This window comes from Mirounga angustirostris, unplaced genomic scaffold (assembly GCF_029215605.1).
Source record: "Mirounga angustirostris isolate CCGP_5_RB_7025 unplaced genomic scaffold, mMirAng1.0.hap1 SCAF_5, whole genome shotgun sequence".
NCBI lineage: Eukaryota > Metazoa > Chordata > Mammalia > Carnivora > Phocidae > Mirounga > Mirounga angustirostris.
In genome coordinates, this window is record NW_026991713.1 from 129,293,515 (window position 1) to 129,312,564 (window position 19,050).

Below are 19,050 nucleotides of genomic sequence, written 5' to 3' on the forward strand. Positions count from 1 at the left end.
AATAGGAATTTGGAGAACTAGGATTTACAGGATAAGGCAAGTAACCAGATGTGGGGGCAGGGGGAAGAGAGAAGAGGAAAGCAGAGAAGATTTGATAGGTTTTATAACCTAGAAGACTCAAGAGGATTCCTCTTAGCTCCCTGACAGTCATGGCCCCTAAAGGAGGGACCAGAATAATAACGGAAAAACGTATACATTAATTGCCCTGAAATAACTCACAAAAATTGTTGATAGTAACTTTCCCCCTGTAGGTCTCGCTTTTACATAAAAATTACATAATCTCCATGAAAGTTTCATCCCAAAAAGTAACTGAAATATTTATAAGGAAACAGTAATATGGCCCCTTTTAGCACATAATGCCATTAATATTCATGTAAGGTTTTTTAGTTATTTAAAAATATTCCTCAAAAAGTAGATCAGTGGTTCAAAAATAATCCTGAATTTTAACAGGATTTCTTTTCTCATTCTTTTAGAACTATTTTTTAAACTGTGTTTTGTAAAGATAAGCTTTCCTGAAATGTAATTTTTATAATTCAAAAATTTACAGTTACAACTGAAGTACAAAAGACTCCTAAAATGTATAAAAGGATTTAAAGGTACTGGCAAGCTACAAAATCCTGGTAATTTTTTCCCATTGTTTGAAATCATACTGATTTCAATATAAACGGAGCATTTGCTCATCTCGGTTTCTTTACAAGTAATATTCTCAGAAGCATTATTGTTTCTGTAGATACTCTCTATATGGGGCGGTTGTGAAATTCTCAATGTGATGATGGTAATTCATTTTCATGACTTAAGTAATTGAGCCTATCTTTAGAGTTATTAATTATAATTACCTTATACTGTACTTCCAAAGGAAAATAGAATAAATAGGATGTAATCACTCCAACCATACTGTAAAAAACAGTAATTACATATTAACTTCCCATCAGTTCAGTCACATACGACTGCACGGAATTCCTTCAGTACGTTCGAGGCTCAATTTACACGATAAGCACGGACTTTCCCTTACGCTTGATAATTTACGGCCTTTTCCAACCACCAAGGTTCATCTGAAATCATTATACACTGCTTAGGAGGGAGAACGTGGCTCTTGAGTAAGAGATGGTTTCCTCCTGAACGCATGCCATGCACTTCACCATCCCCACTCCCTAAAAGAGAACAGGGTTTGACATCTGTTCAGCAAAAGCAGTTCGTGATACCTGCCCCAATCCTTTTACAAGAGAAATTTGGCAGCATATATTCAGGCTAATGTCTTCGGTTAGATTATAAAGTCTTGGAGGGCCGGCTTCATTTTGGTAACCGCCATGGCACGCGGCACCATCCTGCGTGTTCGATGCCCTTGGAATGTGTCTGCAGAAGGAATAAAATCAAGTCTCTAAAGGAAAAGACATGGGAGAAGCACGTAAGAGTTATGTTGCTTTGGACAGCGCTGGATGCTCACAAGTTTGCTGTGCTTCAGCTGGAAGCTGGGTCTGGGTGGTTGAGAGCTGCGGGTGGGGCACAGAGCAGGTGTTCTCCAGCATGGCCCGGCCCCCTCTGGGGACTTTGGCCTTAGCCTCAGGGCAAAGGTAATTCTATTTTGTATCTCTGTTCATTTTTTTTTTTTTTTTAAGAAACACTCTAGGGGCACCTAGGTGGCTCAGTCGGTTAAGCATCTGCCTTCGGCTCAGATCATGATCCTGCAGTCCTGGGATCAAGTCCTGCATTGGGCTCCCTGCTCCGTGGGGAGTGTGCTTCTCCCTCTCCTTCTGCCTCTCTTCTCAGTTTGTGCTCTCTCTCTCTCTCAAATAGATAAATAAAACCTTTAAAATAATTCTAATATTTAATAGGTACACAGCTCCAAGAAACAACAGCTGGTGGGAAGTAAAAATCCTATAATTATTACTGTCAATATTTAAATGCCTCTTTTATGGGGATTGCCATATTTTGCTACAGTATAGCTTCACAAAGTGCTAACTTTGTTCAGATCATTGTTACCATCCTAAATTGAGCGTTTACTGGTTGGTAGATCCACCAGTAAATAATGCATTTGTAAATTCCTATCATCCTTCAGGTATATATTATAAAGAAACACATTTGAAGCTTCCAAGATTATAGATCAATGAAAGAATATGGGTAATTCTATTAAGAAAAGTTTACCTGTCTGTTGAAGTGCGTGTAGAAATGGTTGTGGGAAAAGGTCGATAAGTTATTTTGTAGAACCTAATTTGCCTTACTTTTTTGGGAAGGGCATATAAAAAATATATATATACTGGCTTCTTCTAAGTAACAATAAATAATGATGATGATAATCAGAGCTACTACTGAGAGCTTATTTTATGCCAGGTCTTTGGGTAAGCATTTAACAGCTATTAAGTTATTTAATATATTCTCTATCCCTATTAGGTAAGTACTATTATTGAGGCCATTTTATACATGAGAAAAACGAGTCTAAGAATTAAGTCCCACAGCCACAGAGTCCAGTGAGGGAGTCATAACATGAACACAGAACTGTCTGACCCCAAAGACTAAGCCTAGCACTGTACTCATGCACAGCCCTGTATGGATATGGCCTCTAACCTCTGGGATTTACAAGCATCCAACTACTGAAGAATATACCTTCCATTCAGAGTCCTTAAATCCCCGAAGGGCAATCCCAGGAGATCTGAGGAATATCACACAGGACATTTCTTTTTTCTTTTTTTTTTTTTTATTCTTATGTTAATCCCCATACATTACATCATTAGTTTTAGATGAAGTGTTCCATGATTCGTTGTTTGTGCATAACACCCAGTGCTCCATGCAGAATGTGCCCTCCTCTATACCCACCACCAGGCTAACCCATCCTCCCACCCCCCTCCCCTCTAGAACCCTCAGTTTGTTTTTCAGAGTCCATCGTCTCTCATGGTTCGTCCACCCCTCCGATTTCCCCCTTCTTCTTCTTCTTTTTTTCTTAACATATATTGCATTATTTGTTTCAGAGGTACAGATCTGAGATTCAACAGTCTTGCACAATTCACAGCGCTTACCAGAGCACACACCCTCCCCAGTGTCTATCACCCAGTCACCCAATCCCTCCCACCCCACCCCCCACTCCAACAACACTCAGTTTGTTTCCTGCGATTAAGAATTCACATAGGACATTTCTAACTCACTCTAATCTATTGACTTCTTTAAAATTCCCCAGAGAGGATATCCCAGTGTCCTCAGCAATGTGAGCCCGTAGCAATCTCTAGTATCTCAAATGATCAAAAAAAAAGTTTCCTCTATCATAACTTTTATTTGAATTAATGTATTCTGGAATCATGCGCTTTCCAAGTGTGCCTTCCTTCTCCTTGGATTTTTCTTATGTATGTCTGTATAATATGTGTGTACATGTGCAACACACACACACATTCATTCAAACTAGGTAGCATTTTGAGAACAAAAATACTAATTTTATCTGAATATACCCCTACATAATTAGGTAATTAACCCTTACTTTATGACTGGCTAACAGCAAAGCAGCAGAATGATATGCGCCCTGAAGCAGAAGTGGCCTTTGTTTCAAAAATTCCAAATATTCTACAGTGTAATAGGGGATATTTTAAGTGCTATTTAATACTAAACATTATTTTTTTTAATTCATGAAGTAGGATGGACTCAGCATGGGGAAAAATCCAGATGGAAGGAGGAGTAAAGAGTAACACCCAGAATACTGCTAATTACCGTTAGCACCACTCCGCAATTAACCATGTACTAGACTGTGGTTTCTTTGTTACAGTCCTGAATTATTTGACTATTAACTTTCATACATGCCATTTTCGCAACCAGACTGCAAAATTCTTAGAGCCTAGGAACAATGTTATGCTATCAGCTCAAGTGTGTAGCACAGGGCCTTTCTCTTAGGGACAGAATGAACACTGGTGAACTGGCTGATTGGTTGAAAATGTCAGCTCCCGGTTTTCAGGCATCTGCCCGAGCCTTACCATCCAAAGCCGAGTCACATTTCTAAACACGTGTAGAACAGCACATTCAGGCTCCACATCTGCTTCTGTGCATTTCTCTCTTCCCAGCATCTAGTGAAGCACCTGGTACGTTAGAGACCATGATAAATATTTACTCAATGGATGCAACTACTCTCAAAGAGCTGAGAATCACCGAGAAGCTCAGAAGTCCAAGATCACAGGCTTCACCCCAGAGAGTCTGCTCCTGGGGGTCTGGGGAGAGATCCTAGACTCTGCACCAATGCCCCCAGGGACACTGGTATTTACAGACCTCACACAAGCACAAAGCTTATCCATCTGCTGCCAGGACTCCGCAAAAGGTCCTTCCTTGGTCAGGGCAGCCCATCTATTTGGCCACAATGCAGGGGAGCAGTTTTGGCCAATTTTATAAAGGCAAGACCGACGAGAAACATGACAAAGGCACAGCAGCTGACAGCACCGCTTGCCCTGGGACCTCAGTTTGTTATCTTTTGAGAAAGAAGAAAAAAAGGACTCTGGATATTTAGAATATTTCTTAGAAAGGCAAGAGACTTCCCAGTAGTGTATATCATGGCCATTGGTACAATTATTTTCATTCTCAGAAAATCTGCTTGCTAAGTCATGAACTAGAGTGGAGACAAGTTGGGAGAAATGCATTTTCCATCGACAAAGCTCATTTTTTTTGGACAGACCGAAAGAAACATAATGTACAAGCCATGTACTTGGTCCAGGCTCCTCACCACCCCTATGTCATGCACACATACACACAAAAAGACAAGTCAGGGAAGGGAGAAACTGCTAAAAAGAGGTGCGCAGGTTAATATAGAAACTGCATATGAATTATTTTAAAAGAAGCACCGAGATATTGATGGCACTGTGGGGGAAAAATTAGGCAGTATTTTAAGCTAAGATGGGGCATAAAATATCACAAGACACTGTACCCGAACGGGGTGGTGTAGGTCACGTGACTTCTTGGGAGGAACCGTGCTTGAGAGGCAGGACCAGGGACCCAGTCTTCCTCTCGGCGTCACTTATCCTCAAAGCATCAGTCAATATGAACACCTACTCTTTTAGAACTCTGGGGAGTTCTAAGAAATTGCATTGGAGGATCACATGAGAACCTCAGATCTCCAACAGTCCTGATGCTGGGCACTGTGATTTGGGTTTTATCCTCTCAAGCCAGTGGCCAGAGTGGTTTCAACTTTTTAAAAGGAAAGCGTTTCAATCCAAATTTACAGACACCTGTCCCTTCAGTTTTCCAGTTCTGCCTCATCTCTTCCAAACAGGAGCCATCCTCTGTGCACCGTGGAAGGTGCAGGCAATGGCAAGGTACCCACGTATTCCCGATTCTCTCCACTTGCCCTACTTGTCGGGTCCTGCTACCCACGGAAGCACTAAAGCTTACAAACAAGCTTTCATACCAAAGGTCTGTGGCGCAGCAGGCACTCTCCTCAAGGTGCAGGGACGGTGGTAAAGTGGAGCCACACAGTCCCTGCCTTCACGGAACGTGCCTAGCATGGAGGACCGGCTTCCCCCTAGCTAACCACAAGAAAAAGGAGTGCAGAAAGGAAAAGTCCATCATGCCTTGGGAGACCCCAACAGGGATGCCTGACCAAACCCAAGTCCCACGCCTCCGATGAGGTAAGAGTGAGTTCTATTTAAAGCCTTCCTTGTGGCTCTCTCAAATTTCCAAGGGGAAGCATCTTCTTGGGGAAAACTTTGCGACCGGCTCTTTCAGAGTCCCCAAGAGCAAATCCACCACACCTCTGTACGATGAATAAGCTGAACCATGGGATGTGAACACAGCTCTCTGAAGAGTAACTGTAGACTCACAGGGAAGTAGGACAGGCACAAGTTCTTGCAGGGGAACAAAGTTTCTTCAGGCTGGAATGTTTGGCTTTACTGCAACATGTCCTTCACTCTGGCAGGAGATGGGGAGGGGAGCAGTATTCGTCTCCTTAAGGGAGTGTGATGACATCCTTAGTAAAACAAATATCATTATGCCCATAACTCCAAGCTGGACAGAACATAGCCAATCACATAAAATTCTAACCAAAAAAACCCAAAACAAACAAACAACAAAAAGAAACCACGGGAACCTATGTGTGACAGAGGAAAGCCAACTGTGAAAGCATGACAAACTTTGCTACACGAGTATTACTTTTTTCACTCTCTGCTTAGTGCTTGCTAACTTGGGGCAGGGGCATCTTGAAAGCTTTCAAAGTTCTTTGTAGGTTTAGTCCTAAGGAATGACTCCTCCTCTGTGAGGCAGCTGTGTCTTTTCCAAGGAAGAGGCTGGGTAAGGGAAGTCAGGCAAAAAGTACCAATGCTCCGGGATGGGGGACAGGGTGCAGCACAGAACTTACTTGGACCTTTGGTGATTCCAATTTCCTCTACAAAGCAGAGACTGCTCTAATGAGTATCATATCCAATTTGGATACTTACTGGATTAAATAAGGTGATATAAATGTATCTTGGATTAGCCTATTGTATATTATTTCCCCTTTGTTTTTAAGAAATATGAGGTTTTTATTAAGAAATATTGGCTTTTTCCCCCCAAGAATGTATTTATTTATTTATTTGTCAGAGAGAGAGAGAGAGAGAGAGAGACAACAAGCAGGGTGAGCATCAGGTAGAGGGAAAGGCAGACTCCCTGTTGAGCAAGGAGCCCAATGTGGGACTCGATCCCAGGATCTGGGATCATGACCTGAGCTGAAGGCAGATGCTTAGCCGACTAAGCCACCCACACATCCCAAATATTGGCTCTTTTGTTCAGAGGTGAGCACATTCCATATCTTTACATGTATATACAAGACTTCCCTCTCACAAGGATCATTATTGTGATCACCATAAATTGCATGATCATTGCGCATGCCTCTAAATTGTGAAATGTGAAGAACCCTGTACTTTTACTGTTGTTCTTGGTACCAGAGCAGATACTACTGGATCAAAGAGCCAGTATTTCGATGGAAATAAAGGTCAACATTTGAAGAAAAGAACCAACATTTCATTGGGGGAGAATCAGTATTTGAATGAGGGGATCAAGATTTGAATGGGGTACCTCTAATAGCTCTTACTTTCTAGATTCTGTTTAAAGAATGATCTAAGGTAAGAAATCAAGGGTCTTGCCATCTGTCAATTCAGGGTTCCAAGACACCATTATTTTACTGGATGCTCCTTCCTTCATGGTTCCTTATGCATTCAAGGATCTCTTTAGGAGAAATAAGAGGTCTCTTCCTTCCTTCCTTCCCAGACTCTCCTACTTTCCTAATTAATGACAGAACACTCGCTGGATTCTAGGGTAGAGCACACATGTAACCTCTATGTTCTTCAAGCTCCTTACAGTTTTATAGCTTCGAACATAATGGCACTAATTAATGGCATTTCTATCACTCATATGTGGCCCAACATTTCCATCAGTCCTTTCGGTAATACCCTAGCTTACATAACCATCAGTACCAGAATCCTGAGGTTACTCAGAATCCTTACTTGTCCCGTTTTGAGGCTGAGAAACTTAGCTGGTGCTTGAAGAGGGCAAACGTCACTGCACAAATGACCAATCTTTTGGATGCATGCTTCACAGAGTCCCCTGGGTCCACTTGGTGGCCCTGTTCTTCCGTGTTCTAGGACACCCTTTGGACGTGGGATCAGTTAACACTGTGTCCATTTTCTCTCCTAGGCAGGCATTTAGCATGGCTTTTCATTTAATTCTTTTGCCGCTGGAGTGATTTTGCTGCCGTCAGACTGTATTATGGATATTAGGTCTTGAATGAGCTGTAACTTTCTGCAATTGAAAATTTATAACACAAAGACAATTTCACTGGGCTCTGTCGCTGTTTAACACACAGTCCCTTGAGTACTCAGGGATTTCTATGACATTACCTCTACTGCCCACATGTGCTGAATTACGAAGGTGGCTTATTTTCATTCCCTGGCTGTTCTCCTGAGCCAATTCAGCTTCGTTGGGATAAAAATATATGTCCATATTTCCTTCCCTTGATATTCTACCCTCATCTGTACCGGGCTTTTGCCCTTGGAAAACTATGACCTGCGTGTAAAAAACTGGTACAAATGGACAAATAAGATAATGATTAAAACTGGCCTAGAAGCTTGTTTTAGATATTGGATCTTTAGCAAAAAGCAAATCTTTTGGAAGGATATCGATGATTTTTCTCTTCCATGTAACTGACTACACCCTAGTGGACATGTGAATTGGCAGTGAAATTCCTAAAAACAAAGCAGGATGGAGTGAATCAGGATAAAGCAGGATGACCTGAGGATAACTCAACTGAACCACATATTTACAACAGATAATAAACTGTACTTTCTGTTAAAAAAAAAAAAAAGTTTGAATAATCACATTCTCCACTTTTTAAAAATGAGAGTTTTATCATTAACACAAGATTTAAAGGTCAATATCCATCCACATTATTATTCAAAATCTATTATGGATTTTTTTGTGAATTAGTGTTAGAAAACCAGTTCTTTCATTAAGAGCGATCATTCGGAAGTGCTGGCTTTTATGTCTCACCAGCTGCAAAGCTAGAGTCTCGGGCCAACCCTTTAAATGGTCGTTCTTTTTCACCATGCAATCTTCTCTTTCCCTGAAGAAATCACCAAGACCAACTTACTACCGAGCTGCAACTAGCTGCAAAGTGTATCCTGTGTATAACATTTTGTTCTTCCCCGTCATTCCAAGGAAGCAACCACAAGATAGCTGAGAACATCTCACAGTGGTTCATGGACCCATATTAACAGAGTATATAGACAAAGCTGGGAAGGTAGTGGGAGCCTGAAGAACAGAAGATTCTTTATCCACAAAATTCGTGGTGGTGATTTGTTATCTTTGGACTTTATGAACAGTTACAAAGACTGGTATCCAAGTCAGCTTTCAGAAGAAATCTATAAAGTCTAAGATAACCACCAGCGGCTAACTGGAACCTTTTCTCAGCTAGGAGGATGAATCTCAGGGTTTAAAGTTTAGCAACCTAATAAAAAAATAAAAAATAAACTAAATAAAATAAAAATAAAAATAAAACTTAGGAACCTAAGCCCTGCAAAGATGTCATGGCAGTTTTTGCTTAGTGACCAAGCATACAGTGTCCATCATCAACCCTGAGGCTCTCAGACCAAACATATGAGGGCTGGCTTCCTTTAGGACAAACTTACAGGCACTGAGATCTTTGAAACTGTCTTCTTGTCCTCAGGCTTCTAAGGCATCATGACCCCAACTCAATCCTCACTATCCTGCCAAGTTTTTGAAGAAGTCAAATACTCAAACTTTCAAGCTGTTTTGCTGTGAACTGTTTTCAGTGGAACTGCAATTTGATGCAACTTATTTTGCTTTACAGTACTTTTTCGTTAAAAGACCACATTTACCTGTAACAGTGGCTGAGCTTGTCTTGGACGTTCAGTGAGTATCTCTCTGTCTTATTAGTCAATGCACTAAACTGCCATCTTAGGGGTTTCTCATATTTCTAATGCATTTCAACATCCAGTTGTGCATAAACCAGAAGTGAAAAGGTGCAGCAGGAAAGAGAATGAAAGTGCCCTAATAACAGACTAGGCTTCATTAATACTCATTCTCCCAACAATGAGTTGTTTAGTGTTTACAAATATACAAGCACCTACACAAGTACACATACACAAATACACACAGATACAAGCACACAGACCTATACAAATATGCATATACTAATGCGTGCCCATATACAAATGTACACATACAATGCACATACACATACGAATGTTAAAGATTATGCTAGTGGCGTTACAGGGAATAAAAAAGAAATACACTGTACTCTCAAAAATATGTATTCTGGCTAGAAATAATGAAAAGCACTTACACTTCAGAACTCAGGGCCATTAATACAAATATATATTACATATACATATATATATGTATACACACACATACAGAACAATAGAGACATAGGTATATGCACTTCAGACCTCAGTACTTTTTTTTTTTTTTAAGATTTTATTTATTTATTTGAGAGAGAGAATGAGAGACAGAGAGCATGAGAGGGAGGAGGGTCAGAGGGAGAAGCAGACTCCCCGCCGAGCAGGGAGCCCGATGCGGGACTCAGTCCCGGGACTCCAGGATCACGACCTGAGCCGAAGGCAGTCGCTTAACCAACTGAGCCACCCAGGCGCCCCAGACCTCAGTACTTTTAATACAAAGTAGCCATAAATGCTTTAGAAGAAGAAAATGCTATGGGGCATCACAGAAAACAAAACTATAGCATGGCAAGTAAGGAGGGAAAAGCAGGCAGTCTGTGAGGATCCTCAGGGATCTCATGAGACAGCTTGTACCCCAAATGGTTTCGTATTAGGGAAATTACGACAATGCTGGCATAAAGTACGTGTCTGCTGAATGAATGGCTGAAAGTATGAATGAGCACAGATAACTGCAGAGCGGGAACACTCAGAGTATTACAAGGCTGCAGGTAATATAAAATGCCAACCACTAATAATGTGTCCATCCTAAAACTGGCCAAACCTCCCAGACTCACCTGGCGTCCACCGATACGACGGTTTCCTTCTCTTCTCTTACTAATACGCTGCATTTTGGGTCTCAGCGTTGATTTAGACACAGCTCTGTGGATCATATTAATGAGCTGCAACCAGAGTTAACCAAGGGAAAGGCAATTTTTTATACACATCATCAACGTTTCAAGATGTTTTCTTTTTTTCTGAAAACAGTTGAAAAGATGATTCCTGTCTTCTAACTACCAGTACACACATATCTACTTGTACATATAACGCTATCTTGGAAATTTCTGGAGATAGATCAGACTCCTCTCTTACTCCTCGTTTAATATTAGAATCTACTCTGCAAGGGCTGTATTGATCTTGTAAGTACACTGGCCCCTTGTTGGCCTCTTGAAACATAAGAGCAGTCACGTGTGAGCAAGTACTTCACAGATGCAGAGGTGACACAGGGTTCTGGAAGGATTCAAGATTCCTTGGTCATTAGACAAGAAGCTGTGAAAGGTGATGGAAATAAATACAGGACACAGAATTACAAACTCAGGTATAGGTTTAACTGTCTTCTAAGATACTGGTCATCATCAGTGAATCCTTGTTACCTGTGATGGTTTTCTAGACAGCATGTTTTAGTTACTCAAAGGAGGTGTAAAATGGCTCTAAGCTGCCAGAGTCATACAAAAAAATATTTATTTATTTTTTTGTCAAATGGAGAGAAAGATCCTATTCTGAGTGATGGCAAGAAGATTTGAGGAAATATACTGAGAATTATAAGCGGATGTTGACAGAACGAGAGGAACGGTTAGCAGAAGCCACACAAACCCAAAGGCTGCGATTTTAAAAACAGGAAATTCAAGTAAGCACAGAGCATTACTCTGTTTGAAAAATAGCAGATGTATAAATTAAGTTGCCAAGGAAGACATCAAAAACAAACAGTATAAATGAGTTTTAGGAGACAAGTAGACACTTTAATGGGGGCAGCAGGGATTTAAGGCTATAGTGACAAAGGAAGGAGGTGGGACAGAGACACTGAGAGGTGACAGGCAGTGTGACAAAACGCCATCACTATTTTAATAGCATCAACTCTGGACCACTGTGCCATTTTAGAGTAACTGAAAATGAAGAAGCCACGTTATTAGATAATAGATCATCGGTTTATTAAGAACAGGAATGAAAGGAGGAACTCCATCCCTCACAGGAGGAGTATTTTCAAAATTTAGTTGTGAAGGGTGAGTTATCCTTTCTGAGTGATTCGGTTGCTTGTGTGAAACTCATTTTTTACCGAAATTACCCATCGTACACCTGCCTCTCCGTATCAATGTATCATACCCAGAGGCTCTTTCCCTGTGGCCACGTCACAAATAATACAAGTCTCTGAATAATCCCAATTCCTGGTTCACAAAAGCTTAGATTTATGCCCAAGCAAGTTAATTTTATAGCCCACAAGAGAAATGACTCTTCTTCCGGAGCCAAGGGTATGACGCTCAGGAGCCCAGCGTGCACAGCACCTGCTGTTCAATGCTCTGTGCTCGCCTGGGCGCAGAGGTCCCCATGCTGCATTTGTGTAAGTTCCTGGCCATTTCCACCACTCATCAGGTCAGTTTCAAGAGAGAGCCTGTTGAGCCTGAAACCATCATCCTCAATGGTCCATCTAAGTGGGTCCCGTTAGAAAGGGAGTCATTTAGATCGAAGTAGCTTATAACAATGTCCTGTGGTCAGCAAGCAAATTCTGTTGTGCACCTGTTTGTGATCTACCTGTGGTTCCAAGAGAGAATTTCAGTCCACGGTTTCCTCCTCCATCCTGGTCTACAAGAACCCACCTCATGCTTTTCTTTAAAATGAGCACATGTGAATCAGAGGGAAGTATTATGTTGTCCACAGGCTACCGAAAGTAATTATTAGAGGAATTTATGAAAACATATTAAGGGGATTTTGAATCCGTTGAACATCTTTTGAAATTTTACATGTGATTACAGACTGTAAGCTCCATGACAGGAACCAAAAATGTTATATGAACCACTGTATTCCCAGATCTACTTGCAGTGCTGGGCACAGAGCAGGAGTGCATTACTAAATTTCCTCTTTGCCTGAAATAAATGGTCAATAAGTTTTGGAAATTTTCAAGAGTCACTCAATGTTACATTTTAAAATGCTGAATCAGTTTCTGTTTTAGATATGAAAACATCAAGTGAATTACAATACATATTTGTATTGCAATTTATTTTCAACCAAGCAACATTTACCCCAACCCATTTCTATCTTTAGTAGGTATAAAGAAGCTAAGTGATATTATCCTTTCCCAACCAGGCACGAAAACAGTTGGAGTCAATGTCATTTCACAGGGAAGTCATTAAGAATAACAAGCACGGCCATGTTAAGCGTGTGTAGGTATGTATATACATATAAATCTAATCTTTGAATTTGAGAGACAAGGTGGGGGAGGGAGGAGGGGGTGAGAAAGAGAAAGGGAGGGGGAGAGAGAGAGAGGAAGAGAGAAAAGGAGGGAAAGAGAGAGAAGAAGGGAAGGAGGGAGAGAGGGTGAGGGGGAAAGAGAAAGAGAGAATACATATCCTCATGTTCCTGCATATATTAACTTCATAATGATGCCATGTCTCGAATCTTTGTTAGACATCCTCCACCAGAGGTCAAGGTCTGGCAGAAGTACTTTCAGACTGTGACCTGTCAATGCCCTCATCCCTGAAGAAGGCTGGCCGCTGTCCTAAATGGTAAGAATGGCCAGTTCTTTTCCATGAAGAGCAAGTATTCCACAATACTAAGGAACTGCCACCATGAAGTTCTCAGCAGCAGAAGCCTTAACGATCATTACAGAGTATCATCACCAAACGTGCCTCCTTGGCCCCCCAATGCCTCAGACTCGGGCTCCCCCCACACATACTCCCACGTAGTTTCTAGAGTCATGACGGACTGTTCTGGGGCCTGTTATTTTCAAACTTCTTTTTCAGTTTTTTGTTTTTGTCTTCTTTAGTGGCTCAATGATGGGAATAGGAAGAGTGTCAGAAATGGTAACCATAAAGGACTCCTCAGAAAAGGACTGAAGATAGAAAGCATCGTTCACAAGCCTTGGCAATGTGTACCACGGTGTGTAGCTTGAGGAACTGCCCCGTCACGTCCCTGGTGCTGGCCTTTCAGAATGTCCACAGACACAAGAACACTTTAGAAGCCACGGATCTCCCTGCTTGTGGAAGAGGTCTCCTCCCTTCACATCTGTGGCTTTCACTCCACAAATCTGCAACTGGAGACTGAGGGACCGGGAAAATGGAGGCAACTCCGGAGGTCAAGTTTATCTGCCCTTATTTTTCTTCTTTCTCCTTGGCGACTTGAGAAAGACTGATACTCCAAGTTGTACATTTCAGCGCCAGATATTGCAACTATACTACAAGGTTTTTAAGGACAGAGAGATGCTTTCCCTTCTCCGGGGAGCTTCCCTCCCTCTCGCCTCCAGCCTATGCTGGATCAGGACCCCTGCTCCTGGCTCCCATGTGCAAATCATTTATTTCATGACAGCAAGTTCACACTTGATAACAGCTTTGTGGATGTGTGTCCAAGATTGTTATTTTCCTGAGGACCAAAGTCCTATTTTGTTAGGCAATGAGCTTGGCCATCATCAACACTTGATATGCGTAACTAAAGCTTGAATTGATCTGCATGAGACCATTTTTTTTCCCATGACTTCTTGGTTTGAAGAGGCCCATTCCTCCTGGTTTAAAATGAGCAAATGTAGGAGAAGGGAAAAAAGGAGGCTCTGCTCCCTCAATTATCAAGTTAGGAAGGTTTTGGAAAACTAACTATGGAGGGATTACTTTCTGAAGACATTTTTTTTAAAGATTTATTTATTTTAGAGAGAGCGAGCGAGTGCAAGTGGGGGGAGGGGCAGAGGAAGGGAGAGAGAATCCTCAAGCAGACTCCCCACTGAGCACCAAGCCTAACATGAGGCTCCATCCCAAGATGCCAAGATCATGACCTGAGCTGAAACCAAGAGCTCGATGCTCAACAGACTGAGCCACCCAGGCACCCTTGAAGACATTCTGAATGAGCACAAATCTGTGAGTTTCTGCAGTCACAGTTTGAAGGGCACAGGTGGTTGGAAACAGGCACAAAGAGTCAATTGATTTTAACATTAGGTTTTTTGACTTTGTCTAACAGGCGATTTCTGAACATCATAAAAGCGTTCTTAATTTGGCTCTGTATTGTGTAAAGCAGATGTCCTTGGTTACTAAACTGATTAGTAAGTGGTTTATATTATTCTAATGGTTACCATCATTATTGCAAAAGAAAAAAAATTCCAGTTGAGTAAGGCTGCAAAGCAAGAATGTTCTGCACAGTATTGGGGCTGAGAGGATGTCATATGCAGAAAGGATCCAGGTATGCAGACAAGGCCTTGCTGCAGAGATCCATTTGCTGTGCAACAGCGCTATGCATTTTAAAAAAATGAATGTTCCATTCGGTGGCTGCTTAAAAAATACGATGGAAGGCAGGACAGAAACCAAAGGTAGCTCCCAGAGATGCCTTTACCACCTGGAGCATGGATCTCACTTGGATCTGAAGCACTCCAGACCTTTTAAAATGGGCTCGCGTTCTGCCATGATTCTAGGCTATGTGGTTACCTGGTAAATACAGATAAAATAATAAAAAAGGATGACACCGCTGCTCCGTACCCCCGTCATCTGTATGAGACCTTCCTCAGTAAAAGGCATAATAATTTCCATGAAAGACATAAAAATCTCTATTCTCTCCTGTCTTCAGACCATTTCTCTCAGCACACTAGGCTCTATGTGCCCAGGACACGACCTCCCAAAAGACTTTCTCTGCAAAAAGCCCTATGCGGGGGCGCCCTGCATTCAGAAAGAGACAAACAGCAAAAACCATTCTTTTCTTCGAGTCAAAGACAGCAAGGAAATAATCTATCCTCTCAGCACTGGGCACTATTTCCTCATTCCACTGATCAGAGCTTGTAACTTATGCTTATTTTTGTGATTGTCTGGCTAACACCTGTCTCCTCTATTTGACCATGAGCTCCATGAGAGCATGAAGCAGCTTTGTTTTTGGTGATTCCTGTTTCCCCAGCAGAACATGGAGTCTGGTACTTAGTAGGACCTCAAATCTTTGTCAGGGAAGGGAGGAGGAGAGAGAGGGACAACAGTAGAGAGGAAGGAGAAAGGGGTAAACTCCAAAAGAGAAAATGCTGCTTAATGGTTGGGTGTTAGAAAAATCTGCCTGGGGCGCCTGGGTGGCTCAGATGGTTAAGCGTCTACCTTCGGCTCAGGTCATGGTCCCGGGGTCCTGGGATCGAGTCCCGCATCGGGCTCTCTGCTCCTTGGGAGCCTGCTTCTCCCTCTGCCTCTCTCTCTCTGTCTCTCATGAATAAATAAATAAAATCTTAAAAAAAAAAAAAAGAAAAATCTGCCTGCTTGATTTCATGCAAATAGTCCAGACCTACACATGGTCAGACATCTTACATGTGCTGGATATTCACAAGCCCAGAGAGAGTGGCCAGCCTCAGCAAACACTAGGATAGGTCTTAAAATTTTATACCAATCATGTAATTGGACCTATCAAGGGAGAAATTGGTTTGCTATGCCTGGGAATTGGTGGGAATTTCATTATTTCTGAATTTGCAAAATAGCGTTTGGTTGAAAGGTCTAATTGTGTAGACTTGTCAACTTCTAGGGCCAGATCTGGGTCCAAGTTGGTGGACCTGAGGGTCTTTGTCACAGAAACCGCAGACACTGAGCTCATTTACTGGCTGAACATCTACCTGCAAGCTCTTGGCGCCTCTGTAAATGGACAGCCTAAAAGCTGCCGATTCGAGAGGCACTGGTTGGCCAATCCATGCGCTGTCTGACCCACACCTGCAGTCATTCTGCACTTCAAGGACTGCAAGCTTCAGACAGGAGCACCGCTGAAGTATTTTTAAGAGCCCGAGTGTCGGCTCTAGTGCTCCTGCTGCAGGTCTCGATATGGCCCTTCTCCAGATCGTCATCTAGGAAATCAAGGGCCACACCACCAGAGCAGGTGGAGGGGCTGGAAGGATTGGAGGTTGGGATGGGGGGGTGGAGGATGAATCAAGAGGCCCCAGATGCAGGAAAGGTAGAAGCAGAGGCTCTTCTGGAGTCTCATGGCTGAATGGAGCATTCCCATTGTCCTTGGGTTTTTGAAGAGCAAGAGTGCCCTCCCAGGGCAAGCTGGTACTTGGAGGTGGGTCTTTGGAGATGCTTGAGATTTTCAGGAATTTCAGCTTCAGAGATGGTGGGGGTTAGTGTGTCTTCAAATGATATAAAGTAAGCCTGAAGTCTGATTTTTCTCTTGGTAAATTCCTCTTTTTTCCACAACAATGGAACTGAAATCCCATTAGAACATTAAGAACCTAAGAAGAAAACCCAGCAAAGTTTTACTTTCTGCTTCTCGAAGGCAGGAGCACAGGGATTGAGGACGGTCTTGCCGTTTGATAAGTCAACTACTCAGGAAATATCTACTCCCCAGCACTAGAATCAGGGAGTCCTGTTTTCCTTCAGTGTGTAAATCAACTGCTAAAGGCGCATACTTTGTCCGCAACTGCACTTCCTGGTACAGAAACTCACAGAAGTCAGTATTCCCTGCACCTGGGGAAGGTGCTGGACACACAACAGGTGCTCCAAGAATGTTCGCTGTCTTGGAGGAACCTCTCCCTTCCCCTGTGGAATTAGCACTGTACCTGCCTCCACTCAAATTCTGGGTATGTCCGGAAAATTAACTGTTGGGAAACTGAAGGATGAAGAAGAAACACAGTGGATCCTGGTAGTGTTACAGGATTGTATACAGTTACCAAAATGCATCACCTATACACTCAAAGAATGAATTCTACTGTACGTAACTAATACCTTAGTAAACAAAGGGGGGTGGGGATCCAACAACCAAGTTCATAGTGCACAGCCAGGATTTGGATGGAAATACAGCCATCCTCTTGACCAAGAAGTGTTCCAGCCCATGCGCCTGTTAGCAATTTGTATTTCTTCTGTGAAAAGCCTATTTGTATCCCTTACCCATTTCTTTATTGGGTTTTTGAATTCTAAATTATAATTTGTAAAAGATTTTTAAATATTAAAATATTAACTTTGTCAACAAAAAGAAACTAAAGATTTATAGTGCAAACATGACATTTCTGAGGATATTTCCTCCCAAAATTGATAGAATAATTAATAGACTGTTAGAGGGAACCATAAATTTGATTCATGCTACAACAGAAATTTTCTCTATTATTTTAAATGCTAGGGAAAGGTCCATGAGAGTGCTTTCACAAGAAGTTATGTTTGCTATCCTGAATCACTGAAAGCTATGGGAATGCAAGGTTTCTGAGCATGCCACTTAGGATGGAAACAAGAATTTATCTAGCTTTCTCTGAAGCAGCTGGTTGACACTATTCCTCAGGAAAGATGGATGACAGTAAAGTAAAATCTGAATTTTAGAAAGCACGTTGACTGAATTCCACCTACTCAATTTATTGCTCTCTTTTATCAAATCCTCTTCAATTGATCTGTTCCGGTTTACTCAAGAAATGTAAAGTTTCAGGGGAAAAAAAATCATGCCTCTGAACCATCACACCTTCGTTGTTAATACGGGGAGACAGAGGTGTCAAGGTTACAACTGCCTTTCTGGTGCATCTTCTTACAGAAAAATCATTAGTCCCCATTTAGCTTCAGCTTTGTTTCTGTATCTGGTCAACCGGAGGGTGGCCCGGGAAAGTGCCTTCAGCAGCCCACCCTGCCCAGTGACTCTGCTCACCTTTCTTTATGAAGTCACCCGCTGAGACAGGCAGGAGCCCAGAGCGCCTCCATCCTCACCACAGAGAGTGACAGAGGAGTTAAGTGACTTGAGAAAGGTCAAACCACCAGTCACTGGTCAGGACCAAAATAGAATCGGGGTTTGCTGACCTCCTTGTCTCCTGCTCAAATGCTTCAAGGACAAGAGAAGTGACTCCTGAGCTGTAAAATAAGACTACAGCTTTTGATTTTCTCATCCTTGAAGAAGATGAGCTGAGGCACTTCTTTAACTTTTTTTTGCGGATATCCAAATGAGAGCTTGTTGAATTGGTGGGGGAAACCAAAGGCCAAGAATCCAAAAATTGGTGACTTCAGCTTCTCCAGTGACTAGCTATAACCTTAAGCAAAAATGTGAGGCTGTCGTGCCATGATTTTTCTCTGTGAAATGGGGACGTTTTACCATGTAATGAATATACCAACCTTTTAACATAAGTAACGTATCTTTGAGTCCTGTTACTCAAAGCTGTGGGAATGCAAAGTTTCTGGGCATGCCATTTACGATGAAAACAAGAATCAAGAGGAGCAGACATCCCGAAAACACTACTCTGCGTGTTGGCTTAGGACTACTGAGAACAGGAAGGAATCAACACATTTAACCGGGGTTTACTTATTGTGCAATTGGGCGAGGAGCCCTGGGCTCTGACACTACTGAAATAGATCACCTTTGCTGTGCAAATCAAGCCTGACACAGGGCCTTATTTAATTCACAGACATGCTCATATTTCTGCAAAACTGAAAAAAAAATAGCTTTTAATTACTATTTGTAGAGCATCTAAGACAATTAAATGCTTCTGATT

At 42.0% G+C, this 19,050-nt stretch overlaps 1 protein-coding gene across 10 annotated transcripts in view; it reads right to left on the bottom strand.

The window, feature by feature from the left end:
• Window positions 1-19,050, bottom strand: part of CELF2 (CUGBP Elav-like family member 2) — a 521,311-nt gene that overhangs the window by 185,279 nt on the left and 316,982 nt on the right. The window contains exon 1 of one of the 10 annotated variants that reach the window (XM_045874445.3): window positions 3,951-4,815. The exons of the other annotated variants lie outside the window; for them this stretch is intronic. The gene's annotated coding sequence lies outside the window, so the exon portion shown is untranslated. Of the gene's footprint in view, window positions 1-3,950; window positions 4,816-19,050 lie in introns of those variants that run through there. 10 annotated transcript variants of the gene reach the window in all.